This window comes from Sebastes umbrosus, chromosome 16, assembly GCF_015220745.1.
Source record: "Sebastes umbrosus isolate fSebUmb1 chromosome 16, fSebUmb1.pri, whole genome shotgun sequence".
In the NCBI taxonomy this organism is placed as follows: Eukaryota; Metazoa; Chordata; class Actinopteri; order Perciformes; family Sebastidae; genus Sebastes; species Sebastes umbrosus.
The window spans coordinates 6,203,684-6,225,463 of NC_051284.1; the positions used below are offsets into that span (position 1 = coordinate 6,203,684).

The 21,780-nt window shown below is 38.7% G+C and overlaps 1 protein-coding gene across 1 annotated transcript in view; it reads left to right on the forward strand.

The window, feature by feature from the left end:
* The first annotated feature begins 12,987 nt into the window (after positions 1–12,987).
* Positions 12,988–21,780, forward strand: part of LOC119474606 (leucine-rich repeat and fibronectin type-III domain-containing protein 2) — a 176,455-nt gene continuing 167,662 nt past the window's right edge. Inside the window, exon 1 of the mRNA XM_037746715.1 lies at positions 12,988–13,811. The gene's annotated coding sequence lies outside the window, so the exon portion shown is untranslated. The remainder of the gene's footprint in view (positions 13,812–21,780) is intronic.

The following is a 21,780-nucleotide window of genomic DNA, read 5'->3' on the forward strand; positions in this document are numbered from 1 at the left end:
TTCACCACAGAGGCCAGTGTGTCAGCAGGTCACAGACACTGATACCCTGACAGCTTATCGACTGCGTGCTGGAGACGACGGATCAATAGAAACGGGATGACAAACTGAACTCTATCCACTTCACCTTTGATGGATGGCAACAGAGTAAGAGAGGATCGGGGCCATGCATCTTCGCCATAACGTTGTCAGGTTGCCATAAAAGCATGGAGGACAAAAACTGTCAAGTGGTGAAACTGGGAAATCCTTTCCCTATTTTCTGCTGACAAGCTGCGGGAATTGAAATGCAAATCATCAGGTTGTACGGAGCTCTACTGTGGCAACTGACAAAAACAGGAAGAGTGCCTTTGTATGTTTTCCCTGAGCGAGCAGATGCTGCTTTTATGAGTTTTCAGCATTTTCACATTCTATTGATTCTGTTTGATCTTCATCATCTGCATTGTTTTTTATTAAGTTCTGAAGAAGTTAATTGCAAACCAATGGGAGATGAAGGACAATGACTAAAAGATAATTATACGCTATAAAGTCTATAAAAGTGACTTTTAAAAGGTGAATTAAATGCAGCCACTCTGCTATTCTCATCCAGCACCAAATCCCAAAGTTCAAGGATGGGAAAGGTCGGTGTCTTTAAATTCCCGCACTGCGTGTACCTGAACTCAACGTGCAGGGAACAGGGTGGAGGAAAATGAAAAATGAAGTAGCACATGTTCAGGTAGTAAAGACCATTTTAGGTTTTAGGGGAAGAACTGTCTAGTGTGAATATGTATTTAAGGTAAAAGGATGAGGAGGAACTGCAGTCCTAATACAGATGGTCTGACCCAGTTTACTGCTAAACTAATACTGGTTCCAATGGAGCCTGAGATCAATACAGATGATCTATTTTTAGAATGAAATTGCATACGATACACATGAGCCCAGTACGCATTGTAACCTTCATTAAATAGAATAAAATCTTCTTTTCATCTTCCTAATTTTCTACATGGCTTTGAAGTTGTTCTTTCATAAAGGTACATGACCATAATACCATCACAATTTATGACACTCACCCCCCAGAGCCTATTTATTCCTACTGAAGACCTACATATTTTACACCAGGACCATTATATATATATAAGGGCTGTCAATCAATTAAAATTATTTTAATCGCAAATTAATCTCACTTTTTTTTTTAAATCAAAATGTACCTTACTGATAGATTTGTCAAGTATTTGATGCTCTTATCAACATGGAAGTGGACAAATATGCTTGCTTTATGCAAACAAAATGTATGTATATATGTATTATTGGTAATCAATAACCAAAACAAAACAATGACAAATGTTGTCCAGAAAAAAACATAAAGTGGGCATGTCTGTAAAGGGGAGAAAAATGTTGTGTAAATTTGGAGTGTTATCTAGCCTCCTTTGCGACAAGCTAGTATGACAAGGCTGGGACTAATGGATTTCTTAGGTTTTCTAGCTTCATATGATGCCGGTATCTTCTCTCTAGCTTTAAAACTGAGCTACATCTTAAAAATGTATAAAAGTTTATATATAAATTTATATATTCTCACTGCCAACTTGTCAAATTCCGCCACTTGGTCAGTGCCTCTCGACATCGAAGACCAACGCACGGGGTAATAACGAGTAATGTGACTCATTGGGCCGAGGATACCAACGAGTCACGTGACTAACGACTGACGTGACAAAATAAGTCAACGTTACTTTTAGTTTCAAACGGGACATGAACAGTGGTCTCCTGGTTGAAAGTCTTGTAATAATGAAAGTCTCTTAATTCGTCCCATACTGTTGCTAAAGGGCGTCTCCGTGCGTCGCTTTCCGATACCGAGGGGCACTGACCAAACTGCGGTATCTGACAAGTTGTGAGTGAGAACGGGTTGTTGCAACATATGCAAGTGAGTAATTGCGGAGTAATTGCTTCATTTTAAGGGCTCATAATGTAAAAAAAGGTTAGAAACCTCTGTCTCTCTGAACTACTTCCATCTCTGCTGTTGGACCTGGACCACCCTGCCTCCATTTGTATCCCACTCATCCTACTGAAAACCATAATCATTGCTGTCTCAACTGCCCACTTACTGCTCCTGCATTTGTCTATCTCATTACCCCTTCTTTTCATTTTCTCTCCTTTGTTGTTGCCTTGCTATTGAGTACATACAAGGCCATTGATTGTGCCTAGTTTGCTGTCTCCTTTTGTCACAACTTGTTTTCGTGTCCTTTAACATTTTTCTCCAATGACACATTCTGTTTATTTTGGATCCACTATCTGTCTGCGCAAATTGTACTTTGACAGTTTGGTAATGAAATGTGCTTTGCCTAAATGAAGCAGCCCTTGTCTCCGGTTCCATTTACACAGGGACACTTACAGCCTACTTACGACACTTTTACTGTAATTTAACTGTGGCTAAAAGCCTTGCTTGGAATCATTATTATAATGACTTCTCTATAGCTCAACAGCAGTGCACAAGAGGCACAACAACCGCAGCTTTGTGTCAAAATGAAATATGAGCCGCTGGCTTTATTAGCCTTTTCACCAGTCTCATAAACCATTGTGAAATGAGCTCAAAGTTTGAAATACTGCCTGTGTGCTGTTGATACAATGTATGTGAACGTGGTGGGGCTGCTGCTCATCAGCTTAGCTGTGGTTTAAGCTTTAGGATAGGTCAAAAGTCACATCATCACTTAAACTCCATTGCTGTGTCCTCAGAAGCTGCGGTTTAATCCGCACCTGGTCTCTGTCCTGTTTCTGAGGTTTAACTGGTTTAGACCTGGTTTAACTGAGGTTTAACTTAAACGTGCTGCAGACCCGGTTTAACTGATATTTCACTTAAACCTGCTGGAGACCTGGCTTAATTGAGGTTCAACTTAAACCTGTATTGGACCTGGTTTAACTGAGGTTCCACTTAAACCTGCTGTACACATAGTTTAACCGAGGTTTAACTTAAATTTGCTGTAGATCTGCTTTAACTGAGGTTTAACTTAAACTGGCTGTAGACCCGGTTTAACTGAGGTTTAACTTGCTGCAGACCTGGTTTAACTGACGTTTTACTTAAATCTGCTGCAGACCTGGTTTAACTGAGGTTTAAATTAAACTGGCTGCAAATCTGTTTTAACTGAGGTTTAACTTAAACATGTTGTATACCCGGTTTAACTGATATTTAACTTAAATCTGCTGCAGACCCAGTTTAACTGAGGTTCAAATTAAACCTGCTGTAGACCCGGTTTACTGAGGTTTACCTTAAACCTGCTGCTGGCCTGGTTTAACTGATATTGAACTTAAACCTGCTGCAGGCCTGGTTTAACTGAGGTTTAAGGTCTTACAGTTGAGAATAAGGACAGATTTATACAGGTCAGATCAGTTTATAAAATTCTAAAGTTTCTTATCTTTTACCCCGTATGTTCCTTTGAAGGAAACACTACAATCAAGTGCATGGACAAGTGGTCAGTTTGCCAGTAATGCAGTGTATTACTAGTAATAAAAGAGGGTCTAATCACAGATCAATGGCACAGTGGGAAAGAGACGCAGAGCAGCCATGTCTCCTGCCGTCTGCATCGATAACAAACAGAGGGAAAGCAAGGAGAAGGAAGGAGAGCGAGGGGGGACTTCCAGTCCACCTGCTGAGTTCAACAGCTACAAGACAGCTGCCAGGGATCCTTTTCTGCTCAGGAACCCTGGAGGACACAAATCCTGCCTGATGTTCAGCTACCAAAGACACGTCAATGGAAATCAGTATCAGCAACAAATAGCAAGAAAACCTCTTTATAGTCCATTTACCTGAAGAGGTAATACCACTCATAATAGTTTGACGAACAAAGTAAAAAAATAAATAAATTAAAAAAAAATCCAGGTCCACGTTAAGGGGGATCTATTACCATTAATTAAATATAATATTCATAACTTTGTTTTCATTAGTGTATAATCACCTTAAAATAAGAATTGTGTTTTCATTAGCTTAGAATGAGCCCTTCATATCTACACAGGCTCTAGCGAGGGTCTTTGCTGTTTTTACGCTACCTGAAGGCCACCGTAGTTCTCCTCTGAGCGAGGCGAACGGCGTTACCACGGGTTGGCACTCAGCGACTCACGTTAGCACAGTCCTCGAAAGGGCGGAGTGGGCAGAGGGGTTCTCAGTTGGTTACAATCTGCAACTACACCCCTAGATTCTGCCAAATCCTACCTACTGTCCCCTTTAATATAATTTCCCAGAGCTTTCAAGTGTATGTTCTGCTCTTCTTAAGCAGATGATGTTTGCTAAGTTAAAAGTAAGTTGCATTTAATACTTTGCCAATCTACTGTTTCTAAGGTCGAGAATGCACTTTCAAGCTCAACTCTAAAACAAACAAACCAACACAATGAAGCCTGACTCCTTTTCAGGAGGTCATATGAGTAGCTTAAAGGCCCGGAAAAACAATTTTCTCAATGAGTGTCTTATTATGGGTAATGGGGCAGTGCGTTAACACATCACTAAAGTTGGAACAGTTTTAGATGTTTAACAGGAGCGTTTTCTGTCTTTGTGTTTTTGTCTTTGCTTTTCTCACAGGTTTGGAGGTGGATGGGCTCAATCAGACCAAACCATTCAGACTTGGACAATACTTGAATCAAAATGTGATGACAGTAGTAAACATGGGATACTGGGATAATTATTGTGTAGAAATAAACATGTTCAATTCATGGAGGATCGTTTGAGAGCGACAGACCTACAGTATAGCTTGCCACAGTATCAGTTTGGTGTCTATAGCGGTGATGGCTAGTATTATGACTTATGGATGCAACACAGTCTAATGGCAGTTCGTGAAATAGTCATGAAATTGAATCTATTTGACAAAAATGTCCCTTTTTTTTGTGATGCTCAGCACAACTTTCAACGATGTATTTTTAGTGCTTTTTCCAATGAATGTCCAGCAACACGTGACCCACTTGTCAATTTCCGCTACATTTTTTCAAAATAAAACCACTCAGTTGGGTTTAGGAATAAATCAACTTGGTTAGGCTTAGACAACAAAATACTTAGTTAGGTTGAGGAAAAGCTTGTGGTTTTGGTTTAAATAGCACCACAAGTTTGTATCTATGTACACAAATCAATACATTCAATTTTTTGGACTATTTCACAAACTGATGTGCGACTAGGCTGAGTAATATCTATTAGTCTTTTTTTTTTTTTTACCCTATTCACCGGTACCATCTTGCAAAATGGATGACATTTTACAATCCATATCTTCAAAGGATTTTCTCAAAGTAATTTTTTTCTCATACTCTGAACCACTTCTTTTTCCAGATCCTTTTTAATAGTTTTATATCCAGACTTTTGTATGAATTGCACAGTGAGTGGGGCCCGGACCACAGGTTGGGAACCACTGCTCTGAGCCATAAATCTCCAATTCAGCAGTAGCACTGACATACACCGAACTTTCCACTTTCATTTCTATCTATTTTCTGAAGTTTTTTGGAGAAGGGTTGGTTCTTATATAATTCCTAACCTTATTTATTGAACATGTTATTCCTAAAAACATGACAATATTTTCTGATTGATAGAGCGATACAAAGAGATGTCCAAAATTCCCTCTGTAAAAACCTTTGACTCTAATATGTCAACAAAATGTTCAGATTTATGTTTGGGAAATGTATGCAAATTAACACATATTTGAAAAGATACTGCCTCATTTGCATATTTAAAAACAACATTTCAGAATTAATCGTCTTAATGTAAGTAACCAACTGAAGAAGTTTCATGGTGAAATCCTAACCCTAACCCTACCCCTATTCCCCAGAAGTGTCCCCCCCTTAAATGTCCATATTACTTACTTGAAGTAAGTAAAACTACTTTCTTTCTCCAAATGTGCTAGTGTCATTTTGAAGTTACATTTACTTCAGTGTTATTAGTTAGCAACTGAGTATTTATTATTATACCATACTGAAAATATCACTGTGAAACTGATATGGCTAAAAATCAAATTATTTCCTCTAGAACTCGACTACATGCCTGTCCTGACTGTTTAAAGTTAACGTGTCTGTATAAGCAAGGCCTGCGGCAAAGCACAATGCCATAGTCTTGAGGTTTCCCAGGGCTGTGGATAGCACAGCGTACAAGTCAAAGTGAGTTTTTTTTCTATGGCAAAGATTTTCTCACTCCATGTTGCACAATGTCTTACTTGATTATCATATTGTCTTATTATACAGAGACCTGAGCAGCATGTTTGTGCACATCTGAACAACACATTTGAAAACAAACTGTGTTTGACTACTGATTTACGGTTAATAAATACTTTGTAAAGTATCTATAAACAGTATTTAGATAGAGAGTTAATACTTTATAAATGGTTAATAATTGGTCTCTGGTCCATCTATTTATGTTATGTTTATAGAGGTTTTACAAACATTTTTTTGAAGGTTTAAAAATTATTTAGTAATCACTAACAAATATAAATTATATAAAATATTATAATGTGTGCAACAATAAAGTTAATTAATTATGTCATATTAACCAAACTAATATAACAGAAAATTACTAACATAACAGATATTATAGCATTACTAATAAATACTAAACATTATACATTTATTATAAAATCATTTCATTGTTTATTTGTCAAGTCAAACTGAAGGTTGCAGAAAATTAAGGTTTATAAATATTAATAAATAGAAATTAAGAAAATAATATAAATAGAAAAATAGAAAATAAATAAATCAGAAAGTAATTTGTAAATTAATAAGTCCACTAGCAAAACTGAGTGCTCAGGGAGTAAACCAGAGGGAGGGAAGTAATTCATCTAATTACGCCTGGAGTTTATAAAAGCAACACTCTCAGTGTCACAGTAAAAAGAGTCCTGAAAAGTTAGCAGCGCGCTAACAAGCAGGGCTGTCATTCAAACAGCGTGCGGGCATATCCTGGTTCATTCATTCACAAATGTGGTGAGAAGTACATGGGCTTATGGGTAATGTAGTTTAAAATTACTGCGTGATTTAATATGAACTCAAACTTAATTATAAAATACTTTGTGTTTAACTAAATACTTAAAAATAGTATTTAAATTAAATAATATAATACACATATATATATATATTACCTTTATGTTAAGGCAAAGGCTATTGCAGCAGTGGACACTTGCTTATTTGCATTTAACATGAGGCATTTAATAGGATTGTGTGTATTAAATTAAATAAGGATTAATGATTTTTGCAAAGTCTTAAAAAATGAATTTGTTGTTATTTATACTTATTTTGTAATAATGTGTACATTTTCTTTTCTGTATTTTTTCTATTTCAAAGGTTTTTCACCTAATGGCTAATGGCTGATGACTAATTGAAATGGATAATAATTCCAAAATCAACTGAACTTTCATCTCAACCTACAAAGTTAAGGAGGGAAAAAGGAAAAGCTGTTTGTCATTGAGTGGATTCCAGTTAAAAATCTTTGAGTGGATGTTTCAAAATATATATATATATATATATATATGTATATCTATATAGATATACATATATATATATATATATATATATATATATATTAACAATAACTTGACAATTAACATTAAAATAGTTTAATATAGCTCAATTAACTACCACGTTATCATTTAAATATGATGGTTATTATAGTTAAGTGTTACCGAAATTTCCAGTTCTGCATGAATAGTCTGCCTCTTATGGCTAGTACATGAAAAGATGCATGCAAAATATACTTTGGGTTACTTTCACTCTTCAGATGCTAAGAAAAACAGGAGGAAAAAAACTAAACTTTGAGAGTCATGGAATCCTCAGAGGAGGTAATTACCCAATCATCATTTCAATTATAAATTCCAGTTGAAATTATGAAATGTGGTTAATGTAAAACGTGACACTAAATTAACTTTCTTAGCTTTCCAAAGTCAGCAATGATGCAAAATGCAGGGAGTTTTATTAGTATTGGTGTAATCATCATTGTGTGAATTTGTTTGACATTAAATTGTATAGCGGACCAATACAAATAGTGAATGTAGCATTTACGTGTATGAAAAAGTTCTGTACCACAGTTTTAAAGTGAACTTTAATTAATTTAACTTAGCCCTCTATGGCATGAATTTTCATTTTGGATAAAAAAAAAAAAATATCTCGCTGCATTTTTTGGGAGTTTGGAGGTCACTGACAATATATCCATCTTTATATTGTTTTTGCACAACACAAGTATGTATTTTTCGTACAAAATTTGTGCGTGTTTAAAAATAAATACAACCTCACGTTGTGTCAATTGTTTTTACACACCGATTCCGAAAGTTTTGACTGTAAAGTCTCCGGAACAGGTTTGATTTTCTGCGTTGTTTTTGCATCCGTCAACAGCAAAAAGAGGTTTGTGTGCACACTCAGAGCCACCGTGACATCTGATAAACATTCACTTTGTCTCCCAGCAAAAAACACTTAACAATAAAGAAATAAAAGAAGATAGATATGCAGAATTTGGCAGGTGTTCAGAGCAGGAATCGGGGATGGTCGCAAAACAAAGGATGTAGGAAAGATTAGACAGTAGTGATTGTGCTCTCGGCAGCTAAACGATAGCTTCTCGCTAATCTTATTCATTCATTAGCCGTGTTTGGGGCTAGCGCTATCCATTGCACCCATATAATTCATTCAGTTTTGTCCTATAGCAACATTTTGTAATGAATAGAACAACAAAACACATCGGACTCTGTGTGTTTTATCGGATGACAGATTTAAAAAATACAGACTTGGTGTGCAAAGACCTTAAGAGTGTCTCCAGGTATAATTTCCTTAGTAAGGGGTGTCTAGTATATCACATTTAATTATGCTACATGTACATCTGAGTCAGAGTTTATCAGGAATAAACTGATAACGAAAGTGTTCCTGCAGACTCAGAGGGGCTCTAGCCAGGCATTTGACAAATACTGAGGTCAGAAATCCTCCAACACAGCAATTTTATCTCCCAATATGTTGGTCTAAATGCTTCTAAAGTGCTTTCCACAGGAACAGGATGTAACTCTGGTGCAAAAATACTAAATCACTTTAACACAAATCCCTTTAATGTTGTGTTTGGGGTCCTGGAGAGCCCTGAGACTCAAACATAAATATTATATAATATTGTTTGGTCAGCTTGATACTTGACTTTTTCCCTAATACAATTCATATATTATTCCTACATAGCCCATATACCATGCAAATAAGAAATGTTTCCTTCATTTGGTGTAATAACAATTATTGACATTTGTGTATTTTGTCACCAAATGTGCAAACCCAGTTGGTGGCAAAGAGAAGTCTACCACTGAGATACCGTACTACATATTTAAATGATATCATGGGAAAAGAAAGAAAAAAAACCCACAGAAAAATGGTTGATTTTGCAATTTGTATTAATATCTTATCACATGCAACACCAAGAGCCCAATTTGGTCTAAAAAAGCCAAATGTAAAAATATTGACTCTAAATACCAGAAAAAAAAAGGAGAAACAAGTAGGAAATTAAAATTAATATATTTGTACTATGAAAAATTGATTCATTAGTTTACTATAATGTTTGCAAATGTTTTATAAATAATTGGATCATTTTCTCAAAATGTTCTGTTATGGGAAATCATCACCAGGTGCACTAAATGTCCTTAACCATCCAAATGTGGTCTTACCCAAATATGCCACTTGAACAGACATTTGAGGCAAATGGCCGTTTGTTGATTATTATCATAGGTGACCCCCCTTAAACACTATCAGCAGAGGTAATAGCACAGGCTATGCCCTCTAAACACTATAAAGGCAGGTATCGGCATATGTAACGCCCCCAAAACACTAGAAGGGCAGGTATCGGCAACGCCAACTAATCACTAAAACGGAAGTTATCAGCATAGGTAATGCCCCCTTAACACTAACTTCAGGTATCGGCATAGGAAACGCCCCCTAAACACAATAAAGTTATAGGCAACACCCCCTAAACACTATAAAGGGAGGTACTGGCATAGGTAACATCCCCTAAACACAATAAAGTTATAGGCAACACCCCCTAAACACTATAAAGGGAGGTACTGGCATAGGTAACATCCCCTAAACACAATAAGGGCAGGTAGCAGCATGGGTAAAGCCCCCTTAACACTATAAGGAAAGGTATTGGCATAGGTAACGCCCCCAAAACACTATAAGGGATGGTGTCGGCATAAGTAACGCCCCCTAAACATGATAAAGGCAGTTATCAGCATAGGTAATGCCTCCTAACACTATAAGGGCAGGTTCAGCCATAGTTAACGCCCCCCACACACTAAAGACAGGTATCGGCATGGATAAATCCCCATAAACACAAAAGGACAGGTATTGGCTTAGGTAACGCCCCCCTAAACACCATAAGGGCTGGTATTGGCATAGGTAATGCACCCTTAGCACTATAAGAGCAGGTACCGGCCAATGTAACGCCCCCTAAACACGTAAGGACAGGTATCTATATAGGTAACGCCCCCTAAACACTATAGGGGAATAAATAACACCCATAGGTAACGCCCCCTAACCACGATAATGCCAGGTATCAGCATTGGTAATGCCTCCTAAACACTGTAAGGGTAGGTACCGGCATTGTTAACAACCTTCAAACACTAAGGACAGGTATCTGCATAGGTAACACCCCCTAAACACAACAGGACAGATATCGGCATAGGTAACGCCCCCTAAACACTAAAGAGCCGGTATCGGTGTAGGTAACGCCCTTTAAACAATAATAGGGCAGGTATCCATTTAGGTAATGCCCCCTAAGCACTATAATGAGATATTGCATAGGTACCACCCCTTTAACACTATCAGCGCAGGTATTGGTAGATGTAATGCCCCTGAAACATGAAAGGACAGGTATCGGCATAGGTTACGCCCCCTAAACACTATAACGACAGGTATTAGCAAGGGTAACACCCCGTAAGGGCAGGTATCAGCGTAGGTAACACCCGCTAAACACTATAAGAGCAGGTATCAGCGTAGGTAACACCCGCTAAACACTATAAGAGCTGGTATCAGCATAGGTAACGCCCCCTTAACACTATAAGAGCAGTTATTGGCATAGGTAACACCCCCTAAACACTATAAGAGCTGGTATCGGCATAGGTAACACCCCCTAAACACTATAAGGGCAGGTATCAGCATAGGTAATGCCCCCTAAACACTATAAGAGCAGGTATTGGCATAGGTAATGCCCCCTTAACACTATAAGAGCAGGTATCGGCATAGGTAACACCCCCTAAACACTATAAGAGCAGTTATTGGCATAGGTAACACCCCCTAAACACTATAAGAGCAGGTATCGGCATAGGTAACGCCCCCTTAACACTATAAGAGCAGGTATTGGCATAGGTAACGCCCCCTTAACACTATAAGGGCAGGTATTGGCATAGGTAACACCCCTTAACACTATAAGAGCAGGTATTGGCATAGGTAACGCCCCCTTAACACTATAAGGGCAGGTATCAGATTAGGTAACGCCCCTTAACACTATAAGAGCAGGTATTGGCATAGGTAACGCCCCTTAAACACTATTTGGGCAGGTGTCAGCATAGGTAACGCCCCTTAACACTATAAGAGCAGGTATTGGTATAGGTAACGCCCCCTTAACACTATAAGGGCAGGTATTGGCATAGGTAACACCCCTTAACACTATAAGAGCAGGTATTGGCATAGGTAACGCCCCCTAAACACTATTTGGGCAGGTATCAGCATAGGTAACACCCCTTAACACTATACTAACAGGTATCAGCATAGGTAACGCCCCTAAACACTATAAGAGCAGGTATCAGCATATGTAACGCCCCCTTAACACTATAAGGGCAGGTATTGGCATATGTAACGCCCCTAAACACTATTTGGACACACTACATTTTTAACGTATTTACACAACTTGCAAATTTTTGATTGTAGTGGACTCAGTTTTAAAGTGAGAGTGAAGATACTAGTATCATTCAAAACTAGAAAAACCTAAGGAATCCATTGGTACCATCCATGTCATATTGTCTTGAAGGAGGCTAAATATTGCTCCAAACAAAATTATGATGTGGAAAAACTGCCATGGCCATTTTCAAAGGGGTCCGTTGACCTGAAAATGGGTTCTATGGGTACCCACGAGTCTCCCCTTTACAGACATGCCCACTTTATGATAATCACATGCAGTTTGGGGGCAAGTCATAGTCAAGTCAGCACACTGACACACTGACAGCTGTTGTTGCCTGTTGGGCTGCAGTTGGCCATGTTATAATTTGAGCATATTGTTTGTATGCTAAATGCAGTACCTGTGAGGGTTTTTGGACAATATTTGTAATTTCTTTGTGTTGTTGATTGATTTCCAGTATATATACATTTGCATAAAGCAGCATATTTACCCACTCCCATGTTGATAAGAGTATTAAATACTTGATATAAGGTACATTTTGAATTGATAATATTTGATTAATATGTGACTATTCTTGATGCAATATTTTAATTGATTGACAGCCCTAATTATATTATATTATATTATATACTGTTGGCCAGTTATCACATATTTTGCATGTAAAATTCTGAAAAGTAACTATTTACTATGGCTCTTATTGTAGTAGAGTGAAAAACACCCCATTTTCCTCTGAAAAAAATGGCATGAAATGGAAATACCTTCAATCTGTTCATAACTACATAGTTTGAAGAACTACTTGTTAACCATTCATTATCCGATTTATCAGTTCATCCTTGTCCCTCACTGTGTCAGTGTTCCAGCACGGAAGTTCTCAGCTCTCCTGATTTCTGAAGGTCAGACAGGATGCAACCGGCACTTCATGGGACTGATCTCTACAGAAAGCTTTCTTCAACAACGACGAAACAAAATGCACACTTTATTTTCAAATGAACCTACCCATAATATAAGAGCAAGGCTGCCCCCCTTGACAACGCCTGATAGGCTACTTTGTTGCTGTGAACGCTAAACACCTCTAAGCACACACTAATCCGTGGTCGGTCCTTAATCTCCTGCAGACACAACACGGTATACTCGCTGCGGAGGGCGGACCGTGCCGTGCCAAAGTGGCTCTTTACGCATAATCATCGCTCGAAATCTCTCTCCGGTGTGTGTTTGTAGTTCTATAGCTGACCTTCTTGACTCTAACCCCCTCCCTAGGGTGGGCTCTGTGATACCTCATGGTGTTTGTGCCGTCTAGGGTTATCCTCCGCTCCATTGCAGTCTTTCTAGCGCAGAGACTTCGCTCCTATCCATCTCCTCCTCGCTCTTTGGACAAAAACTCCTGAATTATTGAAAACAAAACCAAAAACTTTCTTTTCGGATGTACTATTTTCACCTTATTTTTTTTTTTTTTTTTACAAACTTTCGGCTTGGATGGGCGTTTTTTGGAAAAGCCAAACATTTACAAGGACATATTGGTGTTTTGTTTTTTTTCTTTCCACTGACAAGTAACTACCGCGGGGAGAAAATAGAAAAGCGCCTGTGCCATGTAGCAGCAGCAGCGGCAGCAGCAGCAAGCGCTCTCTGAACAAACTGGAAATACATAGACGAGCCCACACACCAGCAAGAGAGCTAGTTATTTTTACTTGAAGGGGGGAAACTACAAATATGCTGTGAAGCTCTCTCTTCGTCGCAGCTTGTGCTCCCGCGGCAAAAAAAAAGAGCGCAGGTTTTCCAGAGCAGCTCGTTGGTGGGAACACAAAAAATTGTCAAGGAGAAGCGATATGCGGCTCGGTACAGGCAGCTGGTTTTTGCAGTTCGTCTCCTGGAATTAGTGTTTGAATGGGTGGAAAGGGAGCGGCTGTATAGCCTCGGACCAGGAGGAAACAGAAATACACTGAATAAGAGCCTGCGGTGGCGCACAATGGATACTTGTCCGTCTCTGAAGGTAAGGAATAACCTTAATACTAGTCTGATGAATGATGAGTTGTGAATGCGCACCGCTCAGATATATCAGATTAACAGTTATGTTGCTTTTTTTTTATCTATATGTGGTGGATCTTCTGCTTACAGTTCACCTTCAACTCAAATTCTAATGCGCCGATTTAAAAAGAAAAAATATTTATTTATATATATATATATATATATATAGTTCCTGAGGCTATACCACTAAGGTTTCACAAGCTCTGGATATCTATTCCTCTGTAATAATGGCAGGCTGTGTGTGTGTTAATGATGGGTTGAAGGGTGGCTGGGCACTCTTGGACAAATCACAGGTATATCCACAGAAAGTAACCTGATCGGTGGTGAATCTGTTCAGTGCAGCAGTGCTGGAGCTGCTGTTTGTTTTACCATTTCTTTATTCATTTTTGCAATGTTGCATATGTGGGAAAAAAAAAGGGAAACCAAGAAAAACTGAGAGGTTGGATAGGTGTGCCTGACGCATACTAATCCTGGGTCTGTATAAACGGGCGTGTTTTTTGTTTGGGGTGTGTGTGTTGTCTTGTGTGTGTGTTAGAGAGAGAGAGAGAGAGAGAGAGAGGGAGGAAGAGGAGGGAGTGATTAGCCTACTCTTTTCCAAAATGTTCCCTTGCGATTAGCCAAGACGTTTTATTAAACTCTCTTTTTAAGTTGCACGAATGGACATGCTGCTGTGCGTGCGAGAGGTGCGTGCGTGTGAGAGATGGTTCTATCATATGTCCCCTGTGTGCTGATGATTTTTTTATTAAACTAGCTGTCCCTTTGGAGAAAAAAAAAAGATAGATTGTGTGCCTTTGTGTTTGTCTGGTTAAGGGATCGATGGCCGCCATGAGGCATCATGGGAAAGCAGTGTAACGCCACCACCCACTGTAATCACCACCCCTCTTGTGGATTACATCTAGTGGTAACATGGCACTTGCTGAGGAGAACCTAGTATAAGAGGTCCGAGTGTGGAGGTATATAGAGGAGCACAGTGAAGGCTGTTCAGCACCATGGACAGCGCAGCAGAGGACTATGAAACTGCAGTATGAAGGGAGATGCTTTGACTCCCACAATGGGGCATTTATCAACATTTGAATGGCTGGTGGTATTCTCCTTAAAACAAAAATCACACTGTGAAGGGTTTGTCTGAAGAATACAGAGCGAGGAGGTTCTCCGAGCAAAAAAGCCCCTGTAGTTTACTGAAGAGATTCAACTGTGTTTTATTCATGAAAACAGAATGATTGTGACGCTAAATGACTCACAGGACTATACTGTGTTATCCAGGCCTTTGCTATTTATTCTCACTGTAATTTATGTCAGTGGATCTCCACTGTGCACAATGGAGGTCTGTGGATGGAACCAAAAATAGCTCATCTAAAAGAAGAATAAAGAGCCCGTTCGTTGGTTTTATTTACAGTACAGTTCAGTGCACCACTTCAACACCACATTACTTTTTTTAAGTTAGTATCATCCATTAGACAGGAAGGCAATGCAGGCACTCCAAAATAATAAAACAAGTGGCAACAAGGAAGGATATATATAAAAAAGCCTTTATTGTTGTTAAAAAGCCAACATCTTTCAACCACTGTAGGTCTTCGTCAGAGCATTCTTGTCTGTCCTTATTTTGTTTCCCCATTTTCCAAGACCACATGGTTGCCTTATGGTTGAATACACAGAGCAACCAGTTATCTCTCTTTCCTAGTATCATCCATTATTTGAGTCTACACCCTTTCCTAAAGCCCCATGATATGTATTTCTCCATAACATTTACCTGCAATAGCATTTTTTGGTCACTTGGGAGCAGCAGAAACAAGTTGTGAACATGACATTGACATATCATGAGTTGATATGGTGAACGCGTTAGCAAACAGTTGATTTCTTCAACGTATTCTTATACAACGGTTTGTATGATATCGTATGAAAGGCTATTCCTCATTTTTCGTGCATTTTCCCATGAATGTCCAGCGTCAATTTCCGCTCCGGTCTCTTGAAAATAAACTTCTTCGTCTTCGCAGGAAACAGCTTGGTTAGGATTAGGCAACAAAACCATTTAGTTTGGATTAGGAAAACATTGTGGTTAAGTTACGCCAAACCAGACATGGCGTAACTTAAGTACTAAAGTTCCGTAACAAACACTACCTAGTTAGATTTTGGAAAATATTGTGGTTAGGATTATAATAACACAGTAAATACCGTAACTGAAGTACGGAAGTTACATGACAAATAAATGGCCGTTGACTTCTGGTTTCACATGGGCCACAAACACCGGTATCCTGGGCAAAAGTCCTGTGTTTTATGACCCAGCCATCCACACCGACTTCCTCCTCGCTGCTCTTTATACTTCCTTGTTCACAATTAGATGGATAACATACAAATGGATTTTGTGAGATATATATATACAAATTTAGGTTTCGTAGGTATAGCTATGAACGTTGTAGCTAGTCTCTGACTGCATCTGTCTGCTGTTTGGTGCTGAGCAGGTAGTGTACGGTGCATTGTTTTTAGAGCTTTTTCACTGTTTATACGGATGTGTTCTAAATAGTAAGGTTTTAGTGAAGATGCATGTGTTTGTGAAGTAGTGAGCATACGACTGGATAAATGAGAGTTGGAATATACTGCACCAGTTGTAATAGAGTTTGTACACAGATCTTTTAATATAGTTTTGCTGTTTTTACAAACCCGGCCCTCTGTTCGCCGTGGAGGCATGCGAGAAAAACAATGTTTTCCTCAAGAAATCAAAGTAACAAAGGGTGAGTAATTGATATACAAATCGCTTTTTGGGTGAAGTATTTCTTTAACATTGAAAACCTCAGCTAATTGGGAATGTGTTGTTGTGGTTTGATCAGATTTACCCGCCAAGGGTCATAAGATTATGTTTTCTTGTTTGATTGGTGCACAGGAGTACGTGATATTACATGTTTCTAAAGAAAGAGAAGAAAGAAAATACCGTGCTCATGTCTGATTCAATCTCTCAGAGTAAAAACCTCATTAAAACAATACGATTTCAGGGCCTATATATTGAGTACAAGTTGATAAAGATTTATGTCCAATCAAAGTAACTTCGCTGATTATGTACATCAAGTTTACCTGTCATGAGGTGTCCTACTCAGCCTGTGAAAATGGTTGTAAAATATATTTTATGGCTCTGGAGGGGCTTTATAAAAATGGAGAAAATAACCTGGTGATGTCATTAGAAATATGATGATGTCATGTTTTGGGAGCTTGAGCTGTACTTGAGACTAAAAGTCAGGATTTCTTGGTCTCTGTTGCTTCACTGTTGACCATTATTATTATTTTTTTTGTTTTAATCTGTCTCTTAAAAGTCCTCTGCCTTTATGGAAGTACAATACTAAATTGCTGGAGTATCCTTTTCAAATAATTTTCCAGCAAGTTCCACAGCTCTCTATATACGGAAATACACTTACCGTGGAACGTGCATACTGTTTTTTTTTTAAATGAAATTCCCTTCATCTGATAATAACACAAACAACCATTATGTTCAGGCAATGATCTGTTTTGGGCTTTATATATAACTTACAAAGTTTCTTTACGTAGGTTACGTAACATTACGTAGCCTACCTAACTTATGTTGTGTATGTAACGTAGTCTACTTAACTACATAAAAGTAATAGGTATTTTAACCCAAACCACGATCTTTTCCTAAACTTAATATAAAAACACAGGACTTTTACTCAAGATATCGCTGTTTTGTGTCTCATATGAAAGTCAACTTATTTTAAGTCGATGTATAAGTTACGTAACATAATGTCATGTATGTTGATTACGTAACATTATGTAGCCTGCTTGACTCTTTCTAAGTTGACGTTTAAGTTACATAACATTATGTTATATAGGTTGTGCAGCCTACTTAACTTGCTTTGTGTATGTAACATAGCCTACTTAACTACGTAACAAACATCCTTATTTTAAGCCAATCCACGATCTTTTCCTAAAAAACAGGATTTTCACCCAGGACACTCCTGTTCGTGTCCCATGTGAAACTTGACTTATTTTAGGTTACCATGTAACTTACGTAATGTAATGTTACGTGATTACGTAGGTTACGTAACGTTAAGTGGCCTACTTGACTTATAATGTTACATCAATTTGATTACGATTGCGTAGGTTATTTAACGTTATGTAGCCTACTTGCCTCATTTTAAGTCGATGTTTAAGTTGCGTAACATTGTTATGTTATATAGGTTACGTAGGTTTTGTAAAGCTACGCAGTCTACTTAACTTACTTTGTGTACATAACATAACCTACTTAACTACGTAACAAATGTATTTTAACCCAAACCACGATCTTTTCCTAAACCTAATAAAAACAAGACTTTCACACAGGAGACCCCTGTCAGTGTCCCATGTGAAACTTGACTTAAATTAAATCAACGTAATGTAAGTTACGTAACGTAATGTTACATTACGTTGATTACGCAGGTTACGTAACGTTATGTAGCCTACTTGACTTATAATGTTACGTTAACGTCGATAACGTAGGTTACGTAACGTTATGTAGCCTACTTGACTTATTTTAAGACAATGTTTAAGTTACGCAACGTTATGTCATGTTAAATTGTTATTTGTGAAATATGTTGTGTGTTAATTGTATTTTCCGCAAAGTTACGCAGCCAATTTAACTTACTTTGTGTGCGTAACCTAGCCTACTTAACTTGGTAACGAACATACTTATTTTGACCTAAACTATGATCTTTTCCAAAACCTAACCAGGTAGTTTTGCTGCCTAAACCTAGTTGTTTCCTGTGAACACATAAGTTTATTTTGAAACGTGTATGAATGTAACGAGCAGAAATTGACACACAAAACTGACGCTGAGTGTTGGGTAGAGCGTCATAGTTTGAAGCGTAGGGCCACTGGCCAAGCTACGGTATTTGATGAGTTGGGAGTGAGAATGTGTTATTTATTCAAGCCAGAGAACAACATGAGCAGGAACCGTTTAATTCATTGTAATTCCATTTGTATTCATTATTATTCAGGTCTTTAGTTTCGCTTTGCTAACAGACGCAACAGAACTATCAACAGTGCTCATCTGATATGTTGATATCACTCGCAGTTATTGTCTGTCAATGCTTGATGCCAGAATGACGCTGGAGGGTTAATGCCTTCTGTCGAGACGGCTCGGTGAAATTGATAGGCCTGTCTTGACAGATGAGATAACCTGCAATCGCAGGCAAACGCAATTTACGGGCACGGCAGATGGATGCTGAGGATGCACTCAGAAGTAGGCCAGTTTTACCTTGGGGAGAAGCTCGACATGCACAGAAGGCTCCCGGAGAATGTTAGAGCGTTGTTGTTTTGCAAGGGAAATTATGAGAGAGAGAGGTGGGAGGAATGGCAATCAGAGGACCATTTTATTAAACGCCACACACAGTGAAATAATAAAGAGGGGATCAATTCTTGTTCACATGGAATAGTTTCGAAGCAAGGCAATTGAAGTTCAAAAATTAAGTGGAAAATAACTTGGGGATTTAGCCTTAAACCCTCTGTGGCATCTCTGCACAGCTCTCGTCTCCAAGTCTGCTGTGTGAAGAAGCTTGGTTTCTTTCCAGAAAACTCTCCCTAATGGCTCCATTCACTCACCTTCACCAGCCAAACAAGCCAGGTGAACAGAAAAACACAACAAATAAAGAAATAAATCCAAAGCGAGGAGGAGCCGATATGCAGGCAGTCAGACGCGTTTGATCTGTTTGCAAAATAATGAATATACAGTACAGAGAATGGAGCGCAGCTGCAGGGCATTTTCATGTGCTTCTTCACCTCAAATTGCCATGCATTAGAGGCAAACATTCCCCTAATGAATTTAATCATCGCTCCTGTTGTCACTGAGTCAGTCCTTTGTTTGCGTTCCTGTCTGGTGACTAGAGTCCAGCTGCTGTGGTACAGCATATGTGTGCAGAGCGAAGCTGACACTTCATGCAGTGTTTAGAGGAATCAGCTGCTATGGTGGAGCCCCAGCAAATTGTAGGAATGGACTTCATGTTGAGGGTGGTTTTGTTATCTGGAGAGCTCCTTATTCTCCTTGTTTTTTTTTTTTATTTTAATCAGTGCAGAAAAACACAACATGACTGCCTCAACCTTTAAAAACTCTCAGCTCTTTAGATATTATCTGACATTCAGTATAGGAGAGACATCAGGATCTTTAGATATCAGTTAAAACTGCAGTAGGCAGAATATTTTTTGGCATCATTGGGCAAAAAATTCCATAATAACCTTTCAGCATATTGTAATTCAAGTGTTCTGAGAGAAAACTAGACTTTTGCACCTCCTCATGGCTCTGTTTTCAGGCTTTAAAAAATCAAGGTAATTTCAGAGAGAGCGTTCCTATTGAGCGTTTCTATTGGCTGTGCTCCGGCTGGTGGGCGGTGCTTGTTATTTCCTCAACAGTTCCCAACATGGCTGCCGGGTCATAAACTTTCTCATTTTACAGCTGTAGCCCCAGGGCAATTTGTTCTGCCCCTGAGTGCCATTGTGGCTGGTTTCCTGGTCTACTACCAGTTTCCTGGTGGTTCTGCTCAGAATCAATATGTTTTGGTTAATATTTACATGTTCAGTTCAATATACACATACAGTATGTTGTGTCACTTTAAATAGGTTGGTTGCAGTGTACTTGGTGAGCATGTGGTTTACTTTGAGTACAACCTATATGGTTTAATTTTATTACATGTAATTGGTTGTTTATGTGTCATGTCACTTTACCTGGTTGTGATTGGCTGTGGGGCGGGACTAGCGAGGAGGGGTGGTCCAGCGAGAGAAGTGAGGGAGCTGCGCAATGGAGGAGTTGGAGAGAAGCTAGTGGAAGAAAAGAGATGTAGTAATTAGAGATTTATGGTTTAAAGTGTGTTTGTAAGTTATAGTGCTGTAAAAACTAGAACCTAGGACTGCAAGCCAGTGAAACGCCGAATGTATACTTTGCTAGTAGTTAAGTGGCTATCAACACAGTAGCTGATATTGCGCCGTTAGCCTTTCCAGCTAACTAGCCAAGCTAACTACCGCTGAAGGACACTCTGGACTGCCCAGATAGCGCTCCAGGTGACCTGGATAAAAGTCTGGTAGCTCCAATGGCAATGCGGGAGAAAGAAGGTTTCACCCATCAGACTGCCATGGTCAGCTATCAGCCTTTCTAGCTGTTTGCACTACTCTTGGAGGTGCAACATTAGGACTCTGTGATACAAACTCTGCTACGCTAACGTGAGTACTCAGCTTTTATTTGGCTGTTAGAGCGAAACGGTCTCAACTGTTTTTGGCCATCACGTTCCCAAGCATCGACCAGGCCTGCAAAGGGGTTGTTTTCATTAATGGTCCTTTCCTGTTGTGTGTGTGTGAGAGTGTGTGTGTGTGTGTGAGAGTGTGTGTGTGTGTGTGAGAGTGTGTGTGTGGGCCCACCAGGTTATTTTTGGTGAAAGTAAAATAAACCAGAAGAGTTCATTGCATATCCTTAGGTACTGTTTTATGTTATTTTGGGCTAGACCAAGTACATTAAAGGGTGACATATATGCTAGTGACCCCAGAAGGTTAAAGGAACATAGAAGATTGACTTGGGTTAATACTGACTTGTTTATCTCTGTGAAAGGTCAAAGTACTATTTTCTTGGTATACTATTATTGAGAGTATTGTGAACCTTTTTTATTTTACATATTTTTGATATCATTCCCTTTTAGTTAATAAATTTAGTAAATTGTTGGGGACATATTTGTTATGTGATTTTTATTAGGTATAAACATAACCACAGTGCAGTCACATATAAGAAATAGGGAGGAAATAATTATGGGTTATTAAAATAAAGCAACAACAGGAATAAGGGTTTAACTAAAGCCAACCTGGGAATTAAGTTTTACGAACACAGGGCGCTCCCTTTATAAAAAGGTGCAGAAAGCGCTAAACAGTACACTACAAGATGATTTTGAAAAAAATTGAGGTGAGAAATAGGCATTACA